Source organism: Heterocephalus glaber, unplaced genomic scaffold (genome assembly GCF_053883595.1).
Source record: "Heterocephalus glaber isolate CG9 unplaced genomic scaffold, H.glaber_assembly_v1.0 deba00001497, whole genome shotgun sequence".
In the NCBI taxonomy this organism is placed as follows: domain Eukaryota; kingdom Metazoa; phylum Chordata; class Mammalia; order Rodentia; family Bathyergidae; genus Heterocephalus; species Heterocephalus glaber.
In genome coordinates, this window is record NW_028258320.1 from 21,194,060 (window position 1) to 21,217,826 (window position 23,767).

Sequence of the window (23,767 nt, forward strand, 5' to 3'; positions counted from 1 at the left end):
GAAAATTCAGCAGAGCAGATGTCTTGGCTAGAAAGCTCTTCTGAGGGGGCACATAACAACATACCATCTACATATTGCAAGACTGACTTGAAAAAAACTATAATATTTCCTTTTATCAAATCAGGGTCCAGGGATGTTCTCAGCTTTTTCCTGGTAAAATAGTTGGCAATTTAAAATAATTGAAGGACTTAGTTCTTATTTTCTTAGATCCTCAAGAATACATGGCTGAAAATGTCTTTTATTTTAATCTCCTATCTGATTGGCAGGCCAGTAGGGGTCTTGTATAGGAACTGCTTGTGTTCCAGTAGGAACTAGTCATTCCCATGGCTGCCTGTCTTTTGAGGTTCCAAAATTAAGATAATATTTATTTCTACATGTAGTAGCAGCTTGTAATACTACTTGTCTCTCATTAGAAATCAATATTTGATTTAAGAGCAACATTACATCTTTCTAATCTAGTCCATAGGTCTGAGTAAGTCCTCTAAAGACCTCAGTGTATATATCAGTATCATCTGACAACCTTTTTAGGTCTCATTTGATCTGTGTTAGATCACTGAGAGAAAAAGACACATGAACACAGGTAGTCTCATGTTTGCCATTTACTTCCTGCAAGGGATATTATCTATGAGGGACCTCAACAACTTAGCTAAGGATGGACATGGCCTCATGGAGGTTTTAATTATGGCTAGCCTAGAAACTCCACCCTCAGCACCTGGTGGTAAAGGCTTAAAGTTGTCTTGGAAACTGTTCTCGGGTTCTGAAGGGGAGGAGTAGCCTCAGGTTTAGAGGTAATGAATGTCTTAAGGGTGAGGTGTCTCTCATTTGTCTATGGCCCATATTTACATTTGAACACAAGCAACAATTACTTCTTAATGTAAAGAAAATCTCAACATAAGATGATTTTGACCATTTTCTCTCTTTTACAGTATAATTCTGAGATAGCATCATAGTACTTTCCTCTGTGTACTTGGCTTTAGGAAGTAGGCACACCATGCCCAGCTGTAGAGAAATTCTAAATTGCTCCTTAATACATTCCAAAGGAGTAAGAAGTTCAGATATGGAGCTCCCAATCTGAAACAAGAGAAACAAATATGGTGTCCCATAAGTCTTCTTGATTCCTGTGCCCCCTAGGGTGGCCCTAGGGCATCCCTCAGGGTTTATTCCACTCCAGGGTAGGTAGCTACCATCTGTAGAGAGACCCAGAAAGTAAAACTGGACTGGACTATCTACCCTTTACCAGCGTTCAATCTTACCTTCCTCAGGGAACTCATATCCTTACTCCAGTAGGTACTCACAAAGCACAAGTTACAATTGACTTTAACCATAACAATCATGTTTACAGAAGGAAGTATTGCTACCAACTCAAAGATTTAAACCTCTGCTTTCTAGTTCCTTGAAAGAGAGATGAAAATAGGTCAACAGTGAAATTAGGGCACTTTTCCTGCAAAAGAGATCACCTCCAGAGATGGTAAATCAGAGATTCTGCCCTAAGCCCTAAGGCAGAGAAAGCTCTGAGAAATTTCTGCTGTCTATTCAGTCATTTAGGCAACTTTTATTAGCAGCAAGACAAGACCACTCCTTTAGGGTTCATTTTAAATTCTCTAAGCATTTGAAACTCATAGGTCTTCCTAGCATCCACAATCCACATTAGTAAAGGCACCTTTATCAACTTCTTATGTGCATGCATGAAGGAAGAGAAAGGCTGACCAAAATATTCCCATATTCTAGATAGCATGAAAAAACACAAATGCAAGTTACTGATTGCTATTTTCCCTAGTGTAAGACAAAACAGTTGTTGAAAGTTGCCTTAGTCTGACTTTCTGGAAGGAGGAGCAGTCTGACTACATAGGATTCTCAAATGAACTCCCAACAAGTTGGAGAAAAGTTTAAGGGGAGTTTTTAACTCACTAAAAGACAGAAAAAGTCCAAATAAAGCTCAAGCTGGTTAAACATCCAAAAAATTCACCATATAGCACTTTATAAGTCTGCAGTCAAAGTTCCAAAGTCCACAACCTATCAGCAAAGGTATTTTTCTCCCCTACGCACATAAATGATGAAGACCATGCCTAGGGAGGAGAAAAGTTTTAGGTAGTTTTTACTCTATCAAAGATTCATTTTTTTTTACATTTGTTTAGAAGTCTGTCTTACTGGTGGCAGAGAAAGCAGTCCAGGCCTGTAGCACAACTCTTAACAGAGGCTTAAGAAAGGGCTCTGAGAGCATTGTTTCAGATCACTCTGAGACAAAGGATACCTGATGATCTCTGACAGAGTTCCCCTTTCACCTCACTAAGGAGTCCAGATATGGACAAGATGTGGAGATTTCCTGCTGATTACCAGGAAGGGCTGTCGGGAGCTGTTTCTTCTGAAGGACCTTTGGGTATCCACCAGAGAGTAGCCCTGGCCATGACTTCTCAGTCATCACCTCAGTTTCTGCTAGTTCCATGCAATCAGAGATCTAATTGCCTATCTGGTGAATATTCCACCAGCCATTGGTGTCAATGGGAGTGGGGATTCACCAGAGGGCAACTGGAGAAACCTGTCCTCTGCTTTGAGAGTAAAGGCAATTACTAGTTGGCAGAGTAACCACTGTTTGACATTCTATAAGGGACAGATAAAACCCCTAACTGTCTTTATCTGAGACTATTTTATAAGAGACCCATTTTACAACATTTTTAAGCAACTAAGTCCAAAGGCAACACATACAAAACAAGAATAAAATATAACTTTAACAAAAGACAATGCATAAGAAAAACAAGAAATTTGCAAACATTTAAATCACACAACTAAAAATTAAGACACTTGAAACAAAAGCCAAAACAAAGGCCAGAATTTATGAAACAAAAACCAGAATCTATGAAACAGATGTTGACAGCCTGTGAAACAAAAGTTACAATCTATAAAGCAAGAAGACCAAAGTTAGAACCTATGGAACAAAAGCAAACTCTTACCTCTGACTGGTAATCTCAGTGGAAGACCTCCAAAATGATGTAGAGGAAGAGATGCAGCTCCCAAACCTACTAGATATAAGAAATGTGAGTTCATGTTCTCTAAAATTGAAGAATAAATTCTAGGAACAATGGAAGTTAAGAGTAGGAAAAATTTATTGGGAGAAAGAAAGCTTCTATCTAAGAGGGACAGAAGGGGGACTGGAAAGTGGGCTGCCTGTAATTAAAAAAAAATACAGTGAATGTTGCTTCTGAGTGCCATCCAAGGGAATGACAGGGATCTTCGATACAAGGCACATCACATCAAACCTTTGTAACAGTGTGTGACAACCTTCATTGAGTTCAGTGTAGTCAGTGAATTGTCAAGTATGGTTGAAAGAATGTGTGTTTTAAAGTGTGCCCTAAATCACGGACCCCCCCCCAAGATATATGAACATGAAATTTTATATAGTTCATTAGAGTTGTAAGACTTTGTTGCTTCAAATTCCAGTTTTTAAAGAAATGTCATCACAGGAAGTCAAACTTGGATTTATTATGGTTTTGATCATGAGACCAAGATTCAGTGTGGAAATAACCTAGTTCTCCTCATGTGAGAAAAGCACATAAATCAAGATCTAATATTAAGGTGATGTTGATTATGTTTTTGTACATTGTGTGAGCTGAGTTTGTACCCACAAACTCTGGTGAACTCCTAATATTATAAAGGATTTTTAAAGTGTTTAAGAAAGAATGTATGTAGAACATGGCCTGAGAAATGGGCAAATGATTTCATCCTCCAACATGATAATACTGTATGACCCACATCACTTCTGGTATGGCAAAAATATTATAGTGTATACTCATCAACCTTATTCACCAGACCTGGCTCTTGCAATTTCTAGCTCTCCTCCAAATCAAAATGATAATGAAAGTGAAATGTTTTGAATCAACTCAAGATATCGGGCAGTCATGAAAGTGCAACTAAAGATACTTATGAATAAAGACTTCTAGAACTGTTTCAGAAAGTGGCAAGAATTATGGGATAAATGTTTCAAAGGAGAGGAGGAGTGATTTGAGGGAGAATTAATGGCAATGTGTTTTTTACTGTAATACATTTTTAAAAATTGGGTGGACACAAGCCCTTGTTAATATTGTACATTGCTTTTCTATTGGTGTATAGAGAAATAGAACCATGCCTCCCATATACACATGCATTGGTTGAATATAAATCTCTTTTTTATATTATGGAAATAAATTTAGGTATTTGACATTTTTGTGAACTACATACAAGTATGATACATGAGGAAATTAAATTTCAGAATCAACACTGACTTTCCAAATCATCCCCAAATCTTTCAAAACAGCACTGTGTTTGTAGGTAACTCTGGATATGTTATTCATACCAGTTCTCCATAGGAGCAGTTAAGCACTTCCAAGCTGATAAGTTTACTAATTTGTATGAATGGCTTTTGGATAGGGCTTAGCTTCTATATCAGTATTTCATGTTGTTCCTATTTAATATGGCATTTTCTTAACGTTCTGTATGTTTTTGCTGTAATATTTTATCTGACTAAACAAAAGTAAATCAACTGTAAAATATCAACACTACTACCTAAAATAAAAACACTAGTTTAGGCCGGGAAAAAAAAAAACACAATCAACAATGAACAAATTCTAAATGTATATAGCCATGTATGAAAGAGAAACCTAGAAAAAACATTTTATTATATATTCTGTGTACTTTTTCTCTGGAAATTATATGAGCTGTCATAGAGTAGGTGGGGATTGGGAAACTCAGAAAAACATAAAAAGTAAAAATTGTTACTAACGATTTTCCATTTTCATTGAAAATAATGAATAATTCTAATTTCAGATATATTAAACTATATTTTGTAAGGACTATGAGGTGACATTTCCTGTAAAAAAGAAGAAACTGCACTTCTGTCAACTCCATAATAATGTCTTAAATAATAAATATTTAGATAATTATAGCAGTTTCAGTTTTATGTTCTACTTTATTACCACATATCTAGTTTCATGTGTGTCCTTTCTAAGACATCAAATGGTTTCTATATGTTTGGACCTTATTAATTTTGTGTTAGCTTGGCCTAACTGTAAAATTTACATAGGGAAAATAAGAATATAGTAAGAAAGGAGACTTTCTTATTAAGAAAATTTGTGTTTAGTTCTTACCTTTCTGAGCTTTTTGGTATTACATTTTCTCCATTGTTTTCTCAATTTTTCCATCTATACTTTTCTTTATTTCTGTGGGTTAAGAAAAGATAAATGAAGATACACATTTCTAGGTCATCTCAAATATGACTTTGATCAATCCATAAAGAGTTGTAAATTTTTCATTGTCTTTTGCAATGGAAGACCTGATTTTCTAAAATCAAAAATCAGAAATGCATGTGCCAAGAATAGAGCACTGCAAAAGAAAATAAAAGTGCTATCAATGAGAAAAATAGAAAAAAAATATGCTTTAGAAAAAAGGGGCAGATGGCCCATCTATTTTTCTTCAGTGTATAGGCACAAGCTAAGGAATTGATAGATGATTTTTTCCTATGTTGTATGATGATTAATATTCATTTTCCCCATATGGATTTCATGTAGACTTATTAACAATTATCATATCAATCATCTTTTCTTCACTTCAAGGGCAACCTTGCCATAAATCATGCGATTCTATATTTTCAAAGAAATTCTGGAATTTTTATGTTTATTTCATTTAATCTGTTGACTAACTTGTGGAGAGTTGACATATACGATATTGACACTTGCAAGAATTAATGTGGCAAATTGTATTTGTTTTGTATAGCTATATAGCAAGTCACCATAAATTTTTCAGCTAAAAACAACATAATTGTGTTAGCTCACTTTCCATGCTTCCAGAGACTGAGGTGTGTTAGCTGAGTATTTACTCAGAGCCCAGTCAAGCTGAAAGCATGACATTGGCAGGGCCACCATGTGAGCCTTCAAAAGAAATCACTGTCTTGAGGATTTAGCTCTGAATATACAAATATTAGGACACATTTGTTGTGTTCCATTTGATCTGCGAGACCTCTCTTTTCTGTATAGATGGTGAAACAGAATTTATTCCTTAGCAGCAGTAGCTTAGCTTTAAGATAGTTTATTCAGCAGTGCTAATGCAATCTTATGAAATTTCAGAGTAAGGAGGAGGAGGAGGAGTAGAGAAAGAATGGGAACTTTGTCAGATATGTAATTGTGAAGTTGTCAGCTTTTTCATTCTCAGAATTCTTACAAATAGAGCTAAATCATACACATATCTGTGGATAATTGGGTAATAATTACTATTTTATTTACTTTAGATTTTTCAGTGAAATTCTTTAGTAAAGGGGGCGGATAATGTAACTTTATTAACTTAAAACATACACCCATTCCTTGATATTTCATTTTGATTGCCCTTTATTCTAAAATAAGTGTGCTGACTAAAACCACTAATTACACTGTATGACGCTATCTCAATGCATAATAAAGGAAAGCAGCACGAAAAACAGGAGGCAAGAATTAAGCTTGTGTTGTATCAGTTTGAATCCTTAAACATTCAGATTTTGAGATTACTGCCTCCCCATACAAGCATGCACACAATGAATGATTCAGAAAAATGATCATTGGCTATTAGTATACTTCAGTGACTTTGTAAAAAATGAAGAAAAAGGGGCTAGGGATTTAGCTCATTGGTTTCGCTGCCTGCCTCGCACGCGCAAGATCCGGTGTTGGATCTCCGGTATAAAAAAAAAAAAAAAAAAAAAAAAAAATGAAGAAAAATACTTGAGATTCATCAATTCTTATAAGCTTATTCCACGAAAACTTTTCAAAATGAGATTGGACTCAGAAAATTAAAAAAAAAAAAACTGGAGATACTAAATCAAAACTGGTTTTGAAAATTTGCGTGTATTATAAACAGTATAAAATTCCACTTAATTGCTACAAAATACTTTTTTATAAGGGACTTTCTCATACTTTTAAGTTTGCTTATATGAAGAGAACCATATCCTACCTTTTTAAATTATACTTTTTTTATGATTTCCAAGAAAAAACATTAGTTAACATATAAAGTCATTCACTGCATCTTCCTGTTAATTATATTATTAAAGCACACCTGGGCAAGTGATAATTATATCAGCATTCAACTCCTATTTATATCCATCTGCACAAAGAAATATTGAAAAAGAAAACTGTAACTTAAAAACAAATGTTTTAGAATGAAATCATTCCACATTGTAATCCACATTGTTATCATGACAAGCAACATAACACCATAATGACATTTCCAAATATCAAACCTTTGGAAGAAAGTATTTTTTCCTAATTGACACTACCTGGGTAAAGTGGAAAAGTATGAAATGTGGTAGGCATAAGTTGAGTGTTCAACAGATAAAAGTTTATTAAACACAATACATCTCACCTGTATCAGTCAGCATTCACAAGATAAACATATACGGAACTGTCTTAGTTACTTTTCTCTTGTTGCTGAAACAAAACACCTGACCCTCAAAGTTAAAGGGGCACAGGTTTATTTGGCTTACAGTTTGCAGTGTTCAATCGACAATTGGCTGGCACCAAGGCAGGGATGGCAAACAGACATCACAGAGTAGAAACAACATGGTGCGCACAAAGTAGCAAAAACAACAAGGGATCTTAACAGCACCTTTCTGCTCCTTTTACTTTACCCAGACTTCCGGAATCAGGACAGTGCCAAACCAATCACTCACCTGAAGTGCTTTAGTAATCACACACCTTTAATCCCTGCATCACACATTTCAGATTCAGCCACCTCTAAAAAAGCATGAGGCTTTGGCCGGGGGGGACATCTAAAAACAACACATAACATTCTGCCCCTGGGTCCCCAAAGATTCATGCATATCCATTTATGGAAAAAAAGTACTTACTCCATCTCCACGAATTGCCAAAGTTCCAACAGTTAGTTTTAGCAGTACTTAAAAGTTCAAGTCCAAAGTCTCCTCTGAGATTTAAGGCAAACCCTTAGCTGTAAGCCTCTGTACAAATGAAAAGAAAGTTAAAATTTTTCAGTATGCAATGGCACAAGACAGATGTTTAGATTCCAAAGATTACAAATGGGGATATAACAATGAATGAGAACAAAGCAAGACCAAAATCCAGTAGGGCAAATATTAAATCCAACAGTTCCACTTCCAGCATCCCTGGCAAATCTATGGAAAGTGTGAACTCCAAAGGGCTTGGCTGGCTCTGCCCCTGGGGCACTTTGGGTGGTTGTAGCTCTCATGGCTTCTCTCTTGGGCTGGCTCTGCTCCCTCCTTACAGTTTTCCTCAGATGATCCATGCTCCTGGCTTCTGCAAACTTCTGGGATCTCCACTGCACCCTTGGCTTCACACTCACAGCTTCACATGCTGCCCTCTCTGGGGCACACTGCCTGGCCTCCCAGGCCTTCTTCTGAAATCTGATTGGAAACCTTCCAGACTCCTCAACTCTTGCATCCTGCATGTGTCTAGAACTAGCGACAAACGGATGATGCCAAGGTCTGCTGCCAGCTGGTACACACAAAGTAGCAAAAATAAGACGGAACTTTAACAGTGCCTTTATGCCGCTTTTATCCCATCCAGACTACAGGGATTAGGGCAGTACCAAACCAATCACTCACCTGTGGTGCTTTAGTAATCATATGCCTTTTTTTTTTTTTAACACTGTGAAAACAAAATTTTATTTAATATACCTAATAGAGGTCAAGTGCAAAACAGTTTTATTTTGGCCAGTAATTTCTTGCAATAACTACTTTATATAGTGTTAACTTCAATTAAACACGAATAGTTCAGAACTATAATAATTTTTGTTCATTAATAATTACCATTTGATCCAAGCATACTAACCTAATGCTGTCATTAGGTTGACTGACCACCCTACTGAAATGCTATTTAATTAGGTGACAGGGTTTGCACAAAACTTCAGGTAGGCAGAATCTAAGGGTAAATTTGTAGGATAGCATCCGTAGCAGTAGTCAACCTAAATAACAAGTGATTAGTCATGCATGGACACACCTTTTTAATGCACATTAAACATACTTATGTCTAAAAAAATTAGAAAGTAAAAGGTCAATTAAGAAATTATTAAAAATATTGTTTCTGCTTCCATCCATCTTTGGTGTAAAATTTAAATATACTGAGAAAGACTTTTATCACTTCGTCTCATTGCTAAAATAATTAAATCAGAAGAGAAACAAAACTACTTAGCAGAGGATTGCATTTCAATAATTTTATTGAAAGGTATATCTCTTAGTACCAAAGGTAATTGGTTAGGTTAACTCTGCCAACTCAAAATTAATACTGATATTTTCAAAATATTGAAATATATCAGCCTTATGGTAAAACTGAAAGTATCCACAAAATATGATTTACAAAAAGTTAAAGGTAGAATATACTGAGGTTCTTTGGTTTATTTTTCAATGCTTAGTTATTTGTAACATGATGTTAAAATTGGTTATATCCCTTCAGGATAGACTCAGGGTTCAGGCTGCACTGTTTAAAACACTAACAATATATGTACATTTCCTTATATTGATTGGCTCATATGGAGAATTCCAAACACTACCTCAGCAATCTCATAATTATGGCGATGCCTCCTTTTCTTCAGACACATTATAGAAATTTGTGAAAGTATATTCTATTCCTTAAAAAAAAAAAATACAAAACTGGAAGCAATGGGAGTTTTATAGAAACAGTCCATAGTAAAACTTGGAGTGCTTTATCTAGCCAGAACTTAGGGTAAAGCAAGTTTTCAGAGTGGTAATTGATTTTGACTTAACTATGTAATATAATAGAACATATTTTTTTTAAATGGAACTAGATAAGACTGAGGAAGTAGATTCTGTATAGAAATTTTTATCATTGTTAAAAATGTCACCTGTTTTTTAGAAGGAACATTAAAGATAGCTCAAAGAATATGCCAAACTTAGTAGGTCTGCATTTTGGCTTAATACAAAATGTTTTTAAATGTAAATGTAATTCCCAAATGTAACATTCTCATCTCTGAACTATCTATGACTTGACTACTTATGGGTACCAAGAAACCATTACATTATCTAGAATATAACCCTATTATGCCTTTAAAAAGTGCTTGTGTGAAATGTTGGTTTTGATGTAAACCTCATAATTTAAAATTTTAGGTTACCATTTTCCAAATCACCTAAATATAATACATTGATCCAGTATAGAAAATTAAATTAATGTTAGAAAAGAAGATTCACAGTTCACCCTTTCAGGCTTGTTTCACATTTATGTCTTTAGTTTTACAGATGAATTCAATCTAAACAATCTTACTGCAGCATTATATTAATTAGGCAGTTTTCCAAAGATGGAAAACATCATACTATTTAGTTGTGATGTTTTGAGGGTTCATAATTTTATTTTGTTTTTTTTGTTTTGGTACCGGGGATCGAACTCGGGTCCTTGTGCTTGTGCAGCAGGCAGTGAAACCACTGAGCTAAATCCCTGACCCAATATTTTGTGGTTTTTTTGGTACCAGGGATCGAACTCAGGCTCTCATGCTTGCGAGGCAGGCTGTGGCACCACAGAGCTAAATCCCTGGCCCGAGGGTTCACAGTTTAATCAATTATAACATTATAGAGTCCATAGTTCAGGGTTGTGGAGAAAGGCTTCAAAGAAATTTTTTTGCTGCTGCAATAATACTATTTATGTAAAGAACAAAAACCCTCAACTTATCAAAAGTTTATCTAAATACTACTAGCTGTTAAAAGTAAATTTTTCATGCCCAAGTTTCATAATCATATGTGGATGTATTAAATATTAATGTTCAGTTTTGAGCAGGAAAAGATAAATCATTACAGTAAGCTCATAAATTTAGATGGCAAGAACATATAGAATATATGCAGTGCCTGAATTTATGTTTTTAATGAATATAATTACTTTCTATTATTCCAGTTGCAGTAGCAGTATGTTGAGACATACTGGCAATTTTCAGAAACCCAAAAGCAATCATCTGCTTTGTATTACTTTTCCTTTAGTTGTAACATTCAAGTTCATAACAATTCTCTGCTTATAAGCTAACAGTCTCCAGTTAGTTCATATATGGATCAAACTTTTGGTCCTATTATAACTTTTAAATGAGCTAAAGCTTAGAGCTACATTTAGCAAAATGTGCAATTAAAAAAGCATTACTTTAGCACTACCTTAAAAATTCAGATTATTAAAGAGGACATTGTTTTCTAAACTGCTAATTTAAAGAAATGGTTAACATATATATCAGAGATTGAACATTCTTAAGGGTTGTTTTTTTTTTAAGTTTTTTTGAGACAGGGTCTCACTATGTAATTTAGGGTGAACTTGAACTCACTATGTAGCTCAGGCTGACCTCAAACTCATATGACGATCCTCCTACCTCAGCCTCCCAAGTGCTAGGATTACAGGCATGCACCACCATGCCTGGCCCTTAGGGTATTGTAGCTTGTATATAGCAAATGCCTTCAAATATTAGCTGACTAGATTGGTGATACCAGTTTTTCCCTTTTGCTATTCCAAGTCCAGCTGGTTTATTTTGAAGATAATATTTCAATATTTCAATTGTAGAAGAAAATTATACAATTTTCTCTATACAGAGAATAGCAACCAAAATTACCAACTAAGAAACCATTTCAGGAATTGTTGGAAGGTGAGTTATTCTATAGTAACTATGCTTCAGTTGCTGTGCAGAATGCACGGCAGAAACAATCCACTTCAACTTCTGAACATTTGGTTTGGAACACTTGTTTGATGAATATTCAGTTAAACACTTGGATACAAGCTCTTGCCAGAAGGTCAGATCTCTGCCATTTATCTTGGAATGTTTCTGAAGACATTCTACTCCTGTTAACTCTACACACTTCTGTGCTTGGATCTCCTATCCAATGATGGATAAGGCCAACACAGAAGGCTTTGCTTTAGAAAATAGGATCCTGCAGTGACATGCCTTAAGCTGAGCTTCTAGTCTTTCAAAATTTAGGCTCATTTTCCTTTCAAATGGCAAGCTCTCCTGAATGAGAGAATAATAGAGTTGTAGAAATTGAAAGGCAGTGGTAGCTTTGACTTTCCAACACACCTTCTCCAATACAGTCTTTTCATCAAATCTGAAACCCTGAACCGATACTGACTTATTAATCAAGTCAGTTGCCAATGGGACATTTCTTTCCTTTTCTATTGATTTTACAGCCAAATAAAAGCAGCTGAGTCCAACACATCCAAGGTGCTTGGGCTGTACCTTCATTTTAGAAAAGAATCTGTCCAGTAAACTCACAGCTAGAGAAAATGTCTCTGTATCAAAGCCAAAGAACTGAGTTAGACTAAGAAGATCTTTCACTTCAAAGTCCCTCAGTCTTGCAGTCATTCTAAGGCCATTATCATGTGCAGATTCAATTAGTCTCAAGCCGCAGACCTTTGGCTGACATCTGGCCTCCTGTTCCAACAGGGTATTCAGCTGGTGTAGCAGTTTCTGGGAGTCAGTTGTTGTCAGGACTTCTATCATCTTGCTAGAGACTGAGGCTCCTCAGCGTGATCACCCTCCCCGGGCCTGCTCTCACCTCGTCCCACGGTATCGGATAAGAGAGGCCTAGGAGGCGAGGACACGAGAGGGCAGGAGGGGGAGGCCCGGGGAGGGAGAACTGTCCTGGGTGGAAGTCCCCGCAGCGCCGCTGAGACTGCACCGCCCTCCTCCGGGTAGGACCACGGCGAAGGGGCTGCAATCATATGCCTTTAATCCCAGCATCACACATTTCAGATTCATCCTTCTCTGTAAAAGCATGAGGCTTTGGGGGGACATCTAAACACAAGACTTAACAGAAACCAATGGGATAAATGCAAGTATGAGTCAAACAAGATGAGATGTACCAGCTCAAATGGTGAAATGGGAAGAAAAAGGTGATTTCTCCTTCTCTCTTTTGTTTTGTTCAGGACCTTGATAGATCGGAGAATACTCACCTACTTTGGAGAGGACCATTTACTTAGAAGTTCATAATTGAAAAGTTAATGTCATACTGCTTTACGCAGAAATAATTTTAATCTGAGTTTCCTGTGACCAGACAAGTTAATTCATAAAATTAACTGTCATACTATTGAATACTAATGTAGTGATCTTGAGCATGAATACCTGGCCAATAATTTATAGGCTAGGAAACTAATAATTGTAAACCTCAGTTTCCTCATATGTAAAACTGATAAAATGGTGAAGGTTTACAGTTGCTTATTGGAAATTCCAAGAATAAATATACAAACAAAATAAAACTTTGAAAAACAGAAGGTAATCTTGCAAATCATTTAATGGTAAAGTTTGTGCAAAATGAGATGAAGTTAGTAGTTCTTTTACTGTTCTATTTAATGTGAATAATCACAACTCTTGCTGAGCGATGAGTGTTAGAGAAAAATAAACACATTCTAAAGTCCAGAAAAATAGAAGTTCTAAATTTTGCTCCAAAAATTTCTACATAGAGCATAAACAGGTAGTCAGCATAAATAACACATATCTAATATACATAGGTAGTTCAAATAAAGTTTCTTCTGCTTCCTACTATTTGCTATTTCCATTACACATTTAGATTTTTATTCCTTATTTGTTTTCCCTAGCCCATACTTATTTTTCCTAGTGGCTAGAAATATTAAAAACAAAACATTATATCAAAGATACATTTTGGCAATGTTTTTAATGATCAACTTGACAGAGTTATAGAAATTTTTATTTATTTAATTTGAATGCAGGGCCTTCATTCACACTGAAGTACATCCCTGGTCCTTTTTAATGTCATTTTTTTTTTTCTTTTGAAGCACAGTGTTACTGCATTGCTAAGTTGCCCAGGCTTGGCTTGATCTCGGCATCCTCCCATTTCATCCTCCCAGAATGCTGAGATTACAATTTTGTTTTAACAGAGCTGAGAGAAGAATGACAACATGAGCTTTACAACCAATATCTAATTACCTATATCTGAAATACACTAAATCATAAAAACAAAATAAGGTTAGGATGCCTATTACAAAGGAAATAAAAAAGACATTTCAATAGCTGAACTTCATCTAGATGAGAATTTGCATACAGAGAAGAACAGTTTTATTTTGAAATACCTATTATGTAAACACCTATGCCATTTTATTGTGTTTATTTGTGATCATTGTCCTGCTAGATTGTAGGACCTATCCAAGTTGGGGTACTTTCTTCTCTCCTTCTCTCCTTTCTATTTCTTTCTTCCCTGTTTCCTTTCTTCTTTCCTTCTCCCTTCCTCCTTTATTCTCTTGTTCTTCCTTACCTCCTATACAATTTAAAATATAGTAACCCAGGAATTCTTTTAATTAAATGAAATACACATGAATAAAAAAAATAAGAAAATAATTTTAGCCCTATGGTAAAAATGGTAGTATTTTATTAAAACAAATATTGAATTCAGGAGTCCAGAGAATAAATAATTATGCAGACAATGGGTAGACATTCTGTGAGAGAAAAAGGCTCTCTCTAAATTGATCAAGTAGAGAGTGTTTGTGATACCTGGTTATGTACCATTAGGGGATATGGTATCTGCTCCATGAGATTACTCACAAGCATAAATAAAAAGAAAAGATCATAAAGAAGTAAAATTAAAGAAGAAAAGAGAAATTTAAAAGAGACAAAAAAAAGACTAAACAGTATTGATGGCAGCATGAGAAATGTAAACCTTGCTGTTTTCTAGCAAATCTGTCAAGACTGAAAAAAATAGGCATAGAATATATTTATGTCATTAAAGTGAACCGATTTTAATTAAAATAATAAAAGTCCAATGATCCATCCATTGAACAATAACCCAGGTCATAAAAAATGCAAGGCTATCTTCTGTAATTATGTTTAAATGAGAAGCATGTTGTCTTTTGTATGCCTTAAGGCAAATCCCAAAATCCAAATTAATTACTTTCAAGCATTTCAATTTGATTTTGAGTACAAGATTTTGTAAAATTATACATGATTGACAAAAATGAAGCATATTCCCATATTAAATGTGATGACATAAGATTTTCCCTTTGACACTTTCTATTGCTCTGTTTGTGTATTCCAAATATCTACTTTGAACTGGATACATTACTTATTCATTTAGCTTTTTCATCAGCTGGGTGGAAATATACTCTTAACTTCTTAAAAAATATTAATAGTTTCTATTTAGTTGGATGGATGACATAATAAGGTTTAGTAATAATACTGAATTTAGAGAGAGGGGAATCCGAGGTAGCATTATAGAGTCCAGCTCACTCTCAGGGGAGGAGCAGAGAGAAACTCACTAGTTAGTATGATTTCAGTTCAGTTACCATGTGTTTTTAAGAGAATCTTTAAAAAAACAATTAGGATTATAATTAACTGGGTTCTGTTAACACGATTGCTACATACTAAACCAAAAGCTGAATATGTATTTATGATATTAGTAATACTATCAATTAGCTTAGAAACTGTAAATTAGTGAACTGGGTGCCCTTTAGAATTATTTATGTGCTAAACAAAACCAGGTTGTAATTAGAAGGTCACTTGGTGAAAATGGAATCATATTAGATGAGTTTGTTGGATCATCTCATATCATATTTCTGTGTAGTCCTCAACTCAGTAAAACACTAGCCAAGTGTATTTACATTACCTGGTCACAAAATATGCTGTCATCAATAGTATAGGCCAACAGCTCTTTTTGTTGCATATTTTTCTCAAAGAGGGTAAGCTTCAATAATTTGGAGCTATCTTCTTCAGATTATAATCATAATCCAGCTATGCCTTTTAGAGACAATATCTGACCATCTTATCACTGTTTAAAAAAAGTTTTATAGGAAAATATCTCAAGGCATTTTTGTGTCATGTAAACTTTATCCAGTTTCTCTGTCTGTGGAACACTATATTCTTAGGTAATTAAGTACTGTGGTAGTTGCCAACTGCTACATAAAAAAATTACCTCAACTTTTACAGACTTGTAATTATAAGATTTATTACCTCAGTGTTTTAAGAAAGCTGATTTTGGCTTAGCTAGATGGTTTGTGTCAGTCATTGCATGAGCTTTCACTCAAGGTGCTGGCTTGAGGTGCATATCTGTGGAAAACTTGTTTTGGACTTGAGCATCTTCTTCTAAGATTATTCATGTGGCTGTTGACAGGAAGAGTTGGCTCTTCAGGATTATTGGCCACTCAAAACATGACTTTCCACAGAGCAAGTGATGAGACAAATGCATACACAGAGGGCAGGGGCAAACAAAGACATAGTTTTGTATAACTAAATCTCAGAGTGACATTCTATTAATTCAGCTACATTCTATTGGCACACAAACCAATATAGGAATAACAATAAGAGTATGAATATTTGGATTCTGTGATCATGTGGAGCAATTCTAGGAACTACCTGCCCCAGATTGCCCTTTGTACCTGAATTATTCTTATTTCTCCCACTTCAAAACATCCCCCTCTAAAAGTTCTCCAAAACCTCATTCTACTACCACATCAGATCATAATGTAGCATCTCATCATATTAATTAGTCTCAGGTATGGATAAGATTCCTTGGGAACAGTTTCATAAGTTATACTTCTTCAGTGATTTAAAGCTTCATCTTGATTTATAGATCTGTAAACTATAGAGATAAGTTAGCTATTTCTACAGACCCAGCATACAAAAGTGATAACTACTACAAATGTTCCAAATAAGAAAGGAAAAAATTGAAGTTACATAGGAGTTCTTGGTTCTAGAAATTTCTAAATGCATCCAGAGAAATAATGAAGGTTTCTTTAAGACTCTGTCCTATATTGCCCATTATTTTATTTATAAAAGTTAAAATTCTACAGAGACTGTTTAAGGCACTTTAAAACATTACTAATACTTTTCTCAAAAGCCAGTTTATTCAGCTCCATGCATTAGCTGGTTCCAAAGCCACTGTCACATTTTAAGTTTTTATTTTGGCAGCACTGTACTTCTTGTATCAAAATATTGCTGTGTATAGTTGAGTGACAAATTACCCAAAGCTTAGCTTCCTAAGAAATGTGGGAGTGTCTAAGCTAATTGAGTGTAGCTTAGCCCCTCTTACAAGGTTAGAGTTGAGCTATAAGTGTTTTCATAAGATACAATCAAGGTCTCAGAAAGACTTGGCTGAAGCTAAAGGATTCACTTCCAAGAAGACTCATGTGATGGTGTTCACAGGACTCTTCTCTTCTTTGCTACTGGGGTTCTCACAGCATGAATTTTTCCAGAACATATATCCAAAGGGACAGAAATAGCTGCACAACTTCAGGGGAATCTTTTATGATCAGATCACTGAAGTATAATCAATCACTTCTATCATAACCTGTTTGCCACATATTTTAATCTTAGTACAATGTGTGTGCATATGAGCACGTGTACGAGGTTTTTAATATCAGGAGAAAGCAGGGCACACTGGGGACCACTCTGGAAATATTAGAAGCTAGGTAATATAAGTTCCCATATTTCAAGTTTAGGAAGTAATAAAATGAAGTGCTTAAAATATGATTCTTTTTCTGGAAAAGAATTGTTTATTAAAAACAAAAACAGCTAAACATGTTTACCAAATGAGTCAGTAATCTTATTGATGAGCATTTATCTCAGGACAGGAAAAATATACATCCACACAAAAACATGTATATGATTGTTCATAATAACTTTATTTGTAATGAATAAGATCTGAAAACAATCAAAATGCCCTTCATCATGCAAATGGTTAAGCGCTCTCTCTTGCATCTGTGTCACAGAACAGTGTTCATGATGTTCATGAATTGAATAAGAACAAACTACTGATACAGGCAAATATTTGAATGAACTTCAAAGGCATTACACTAAGTACTAAAAAAGCCAATATCAGGAGGTCAAATATTGCACTATTCCATTTATATAACATTCCTAAATAGATGTAAAGAATGCAGAATAAATTAGTGGTTTCCAGGATTTGGAGAGAGATATGGAAGAGGGTAGGTGTGGTTAGAGAAGTATAATATACGAAGACCTTTGTGGCATAGAATAATTGTCTATCTAGGTATATGACTCTACAGACAGGATAAAAATGTTATGAAATTAAGCAATATATTGTGCCAGTGACAGTTTCATAGTAACCATGTTGTACTATAATTTTGTACCACGGAACTAGTGGGGAAACCAGGAAAGGGTACATGGCAACTTCCTGTGAGTATATAATTTCAAAACACAGTGTAAAAATGCCTCCTCAAATCAGGCAGTGTTTGTATTTTAGTTCTGTAACTTGTTAGCATGTACTTGGGGATGTATAGCTAAAACATTTTTATATGATTTTTTTAATTCCAGTTAATTTCTTGGGATATTTTGTAGTGAAAATATCTTTATGCTGAGGCTGGTGAGAAGAAAATGAAAGCAAGAACATGGAAACTTTAGATTCTGCTTTCTTTTGGTTTCTAATTCTGAAATCTGTACAAAAGGGAGGTGAAGAGGAAGTATAAGATATTTAAAGAGAAAGAGAGGTGGTTCCAGAATTTAACTGCCAATTAAACTTCTTATTATGATACTTCTACATAGGTTGGCACTCTGGAATCTTTCTTTCTTGACTAACCATGACATAATTTTATGAGATTTAATTAAATTCTGGATTCAGTTCTTACAGTATTCATTTCCCCACCTATTAGTTCTTATTTAATAATACTATTAATCCTATTTTATCTTCTCTTAGAACATAAATTATAGTTTTGTTTCAAGTCATAGCTAACAATCTTTATGCCACTATTTCTAGTAAAATTACCATATATTTTCTATTTGTAAATTCTTCATAATGACATTATTTCCTTCTCTTGACTTTCTAATATTTATTTTTAATTCAACATTTCCATTTCCAGAACTTCTAGAGATGGAGTTATTGCCTGTTTTTATTTGTAAGAGAACCATACCAAGAAATAGGTAGCTGTCTCAGAGTGCTTAATCTTAATAGTCAGCTTTCTCATATGTAAACCAGGAATTATGATATCTAATTTAAAGACTTGCTATGGGAATTAAGTGAGGTAAAGGATGTAATTACATGAGTTAGCTCAATGCTGAATGAATAGTAATTCAGTTACTAGAACCTCTTTCTTGCTTGGTTAATCCAGTTTCCCTTGGGATTCATGCACATTCTGCTTACTACACTGCCTCACAATGCATCCTGTGTTCACAGATGAGCCACATTTTTGTGGACTTTTTTTTTTTTTTTTTTTGGTACTGGGGATTGAACTCAGGTCCTTGCGCTTGCACAGCAGGTGGCCAAACCACTGAGCTAAATCCCCGTGGACTTTTTGTCTTTCATTGAATATCATTCCTGTCATTTTTATGTGGATGTTATATGCCACTGAGGATTGATGACAAAAATTGGAAAGAAGACTTTGTTCAATTCCGTTACTTTCAAGTACTGCTTTCTATTTCACAAAAAATAAGTGTAATTTCTTCAGAGGAGAGAGAGAAAGAGAGAGAGAGAGAGAACAGAGAATCAAGTTTGAGGCTTTGAGACATTTTGAAAATGTCTTTTTTTCTTATGTTTTACTCATGAGTCCTGAGTCTATAGAGAGCTACTTTGAGGGAAGTCATCTCATGGTACTCATAATCTCCTCTAATCTCAATGAGTCAACTTGCATTTTTGGACAACAAATTACATATATTACTTCTATTTCATTTAGAATTTTCAATTAAGCTGCCCCATTTCTGTAGCAAATAGAGTTTTTGAACCAAAGAGAAAAAAACTAATATGTCCTGTTAAAAATCAGAAAGAACTATTTGATCTTTCTTCAAATCTCATGTTCATAAAATCCACTAAATACAACATGTACTCTTTTCTCTGTGTCTTTTCTGAAATGTCTAAATTATATGTCATAGGATAGAAAATCAAAAACTATTCTAATCAAATAGCTGTGTTACTGGAGATGAGGCCACATACAGGTCTAGGAAAAATTATAAATACATTATCTTGAATTCTCTGGGATATATATAAGTATATAAATATGTATATATTATATACAATTTAGTGTTTAGATTATTTAAATAATTTAAATACAGTTTTATATTAGAGAAATATTGAGAGATAGCAATAATAAAAGTTATTTCTCTTTTATTGTCCATATTATTCTTTTCAGACCTATAAATAAATCATGTATTACATTTTCTTTCCAAATGTTTTAATTAAGATAATCTTCCTTTAATGTTAGCAAATTTAATATGTATAGTAGCAAAATAAATGTGATATGACAAGCTGATCCCAGTATATTATGATAAGCAGTATTCTGAACATTTAACTGAAATTTTGCCTTTATTGTTATGTCAAGATTACTGTACTCCTCTTCAATTTATGTGCTACCAAAATCTTAACCTCCCACTTGCAGATGCACAAATATATTTTACAAAGGGAAGAATGCTTAACCTAAGCATGTGTGACTGCTTGCTGCAGGTTTCTCCTTTTCTTCTGTTTAGCAGGGAAGGTAATGTTCCTTTGAAGAAAGTTAAAGAGACAGAAGAGTTACTACCTCTGCATTTGGAAGGCTGCCAGTATCTCTGGAATGGCATCCACTAAGTATTTTTTTCTAAATATTTTTTCTCATGTACATTGCTGAAAACAATGCCTAGAACACAATCCTTTCAAAATTACACAGCCTCCAATTCTCCTTACAATGTTTTTGTCTACTATCAACTAAAATTCTAAGTTTTGCTGATAGCCTATTTTAAATGACTTTTAAAATAACTTCTGGAGTCCTATTTGCATGAAGTAGTTGTGAGGAAGAAAATATTTCCCCCTAAGATATTTGGGTAAATATGGCTAGAGGGAAAAGCAAAAACTCTACTTTGCCAAGCAGTAGCATACCACTTCTATATTAAATCCATTAATGTGAACTGGAAATTTAGGTATGTATTTCTTAAATGTGTTTCACAACTGTAAGCCTTTGGAGATACTGTGAATTGAAAAATTTCAGTCTCAAATTAATTCATGGTGGACCATGGCCAACTCCTGAACTGATTTAGGAGACCAAGGTAGATTATTTAGTTATTTCAGTACATCTTCTCATCAGATTAGTATATATTGTATTGTAAAATAGATATAAAAATGTACTAGAGATCATTTGTTAGCATTAACTAATGCAATGGTGTAACCTTTCCATAACATGGAAAAAATGTGACTTAGTAATTCATCTGATGAGTTTAATACATGAATTAACCACAATTAGCTTTTAATTATTATTATTTCTTTTTGGTACGGGGATAGAACTCAGGACCTTGTGCTTGTGAGACACACATGGCACCACTAAGATAAATCCCCAGCCTCTGCTTTTAAATTTTTTAATCTATGATGCCACCATTAGATGTATCAAAACAAAATAAAGTCTGAAACACTCAATGGGGCACAACAATTTAAGAACATTTTTTCTGTATTTATCTTTAAATATGAGGATTTGTAATGTTATATTAAATTGTTTTCATTTAAAAGAATCTAAATAATCTATGAAGTTTTGAGAAAGAAACTCAGTAGAAGAAAAATATCCATAAAATAAAACATGGCTATTTTAATTTAAAAATTTGAGAAAGGATATAATAAATGATACATTCAAGTCATTAGGTAAACAATTTGTACAATAGAGCATAAAGAACATTTCTTATTTTTAGTTATCTCAAAATTTTCCTGTGAGAAAGTTATATTTAAATTATATAAGTACCTAATACAAATACTAAATGTAAAGCCTTTGCAATATTACATACCATTACAATTGAATTTTAGCCTTCATTTTTTTTTTTATTGCACCCTTTCTGAAGGCTTCAAAAAGTAAGATTACCAGAAATCCAACTCTGGCATATGACAGCAATTCAACATAATCATTAGCCAAAATAGAAAGAAAAGAAAATTAGAAATGAAACTTCTAGGAATGCTACATAAAAAACTTTTAAAAATCAACAGCAAAGCAACTTGAACATTCAGATGTTAGGGAAGAAGTGGAGAGATATTGAAATCCCTAAAGGACATTTATATAACAGAATGTAAAAAGTCATCTTAGGTTGAGGAGCAACACGACAGTTGGTATATGGTAGAGAAAACACTAGGAATTATATAGAGTTTTCATAGGTTAGAGTTTGAAATTGGTTTCAGAACTTTTTTCATTTTTTGGTATCGGGAATCAAACTGGGGACCCTGTGCTTACGGGGCAGAAGGCAGCACCACTGAGCTAAATCCCTGGCCCATGTTCCATAATTCTTGAACTCCATAATAACATCTATGTACAAAGAACAAGATAGGGATGATTTTTGAAGAAAAACTTCTAAGAAACCATCTGGGTTGAAACCCTGATGTTGAGTTTGTTGATTGTTTCCAGTCCCCTTAATCAGTAGGAGTTTTTAAAAAATTAACTTTATTGGTACATTTTAGGTATGCAATATAATGACATTAATCATTGGAAATTTGTACCTTTGGATAATCTATTTTGGTTCTTATTTTTCCCCATTCCCCTGCCCTCCTTTCAACCCCTCCACCCCTCCCTTTTTACAAAGACTTTGTTTCCATTTTTTTCCTTTTCTCATATTAATTCCATTCCCTTCTTTCCTTTGCCCAATCCCTCCCATTTACCATTCGCCTTTGTGGTAAACCACTCATCTCTCAAAACCAAGCATTCTCATCCTGGATTGCTACCCCTTAGGACCAGACCCTATATGGCTCCAGAGTGGCATTCCTACTGAATTTAAGGCCAGCCTACTTTTGGAATTTATTCCCTCCAGCATTTGAGTAAGGGGGTTACTGTTAAGACTCAGACACAGTTTTTCACTCTGCAGCCACCAGCCTTTTAGCTTTTTCAGACGTGAGGTGAGCTTCAGATCAATGTGTCTCCCCACTGCATGTGGCTCATTCCCTGGTTCTATGCTTTCAGAGAAGTCTTGATTTGTAGTTACTTAATTCTCTTGCATTTTTCCTTTTTTGGTGTGGAGCACATACTTACAGCATAACTTTCTTTAAAATAGTCTCTTAACAGATGCCGCTCATGTCTGCTGTGCCCATATCTAGAGCCCCTTAGAGCTGTAATGTGAGGAAGGTTGGAGAAAAACATTATTCATTTTTAGTGTTTCACTTTTTATATTCTGCACAAGGTCTAGCACCTCCTCTGGAATGCAGCATGTATTATATCTTCATGCCTTGGCCCAAACCTTGAGTTTTTCAATTCCTCAAACTGCTGTCTTTTCCTGTGTTGGCAGTGTTAGTGCTGCGACTGTGCTGCTGTTTGGAAGCATTCTGGGAAGGCAGCCAGCTCCATATTTACATTGGTTATCAATCAGACGATTCATTAATGGTACAGGATGACCGAATGAATGTTCCCAAAAGTTGTCATCCTGAGAGTTACCACTTAGTCCTGTAGATGCCCTCAGAGAGCTCTCTGTTTACGGGAAGTGTTACAATGGTGTAAAATCTGAGACCATTTCAGAGAGCAGAAACCAGCCACAAAGTGTGGCTTCTCTGTGTGTGTAAGGTGGCCTAGGCTGTATAGAGAGATAAGATCATCTGTTAAACACACATTGTAAATATGTGTAAATTGTTTTGTGAATCTCATATAGTTACGTTACTTTGGTGAGAGGCTGCTCCATCTGCTTAACATAGCATGTCACATGCTCAGCATCTGCTGATATTTTCTTATATTAAAAAGGCACTTATTATGCTATTTAATTTATTGCAATTTTAAGTGTTGCATAACATAAATATAAATCTCTGGAAACAATGTTGTACTCAAATGTAGACACTTAAGATATGTGTGTGTGTGTGTGTGTGTAAATATGTATGTAATTGCTGGCTACCTGAAAATGTCACTAGCCTCCTCAGAAATATCTACTGAAAGAACTAATCTTTCTAGGAAGT

The 23,767-nt window shown here is 34.7% G+C and overlaps 1 protein-coding gene and 1 pseudogene across 12 annotated transcripts in view; one reads left to right on the forward strand and one right to left on the reverse strand.

Moving 5' to 3' along the window:
- Ctnna3 (catenin alpha 3) overlaps positions 1-23,767 on the forward strand; it is a 1,794,873-nt gene that overhangs the window by 1,475,684 nt on the left and 295,422 nt on the right. The gene's annotated exons all lie outside the window — the stretch shown is intronic.
- Positions 11,560-12,613, reverse strand: LOC106009495 (cyclin-G1 pseudogene; annotated as a pseudogene).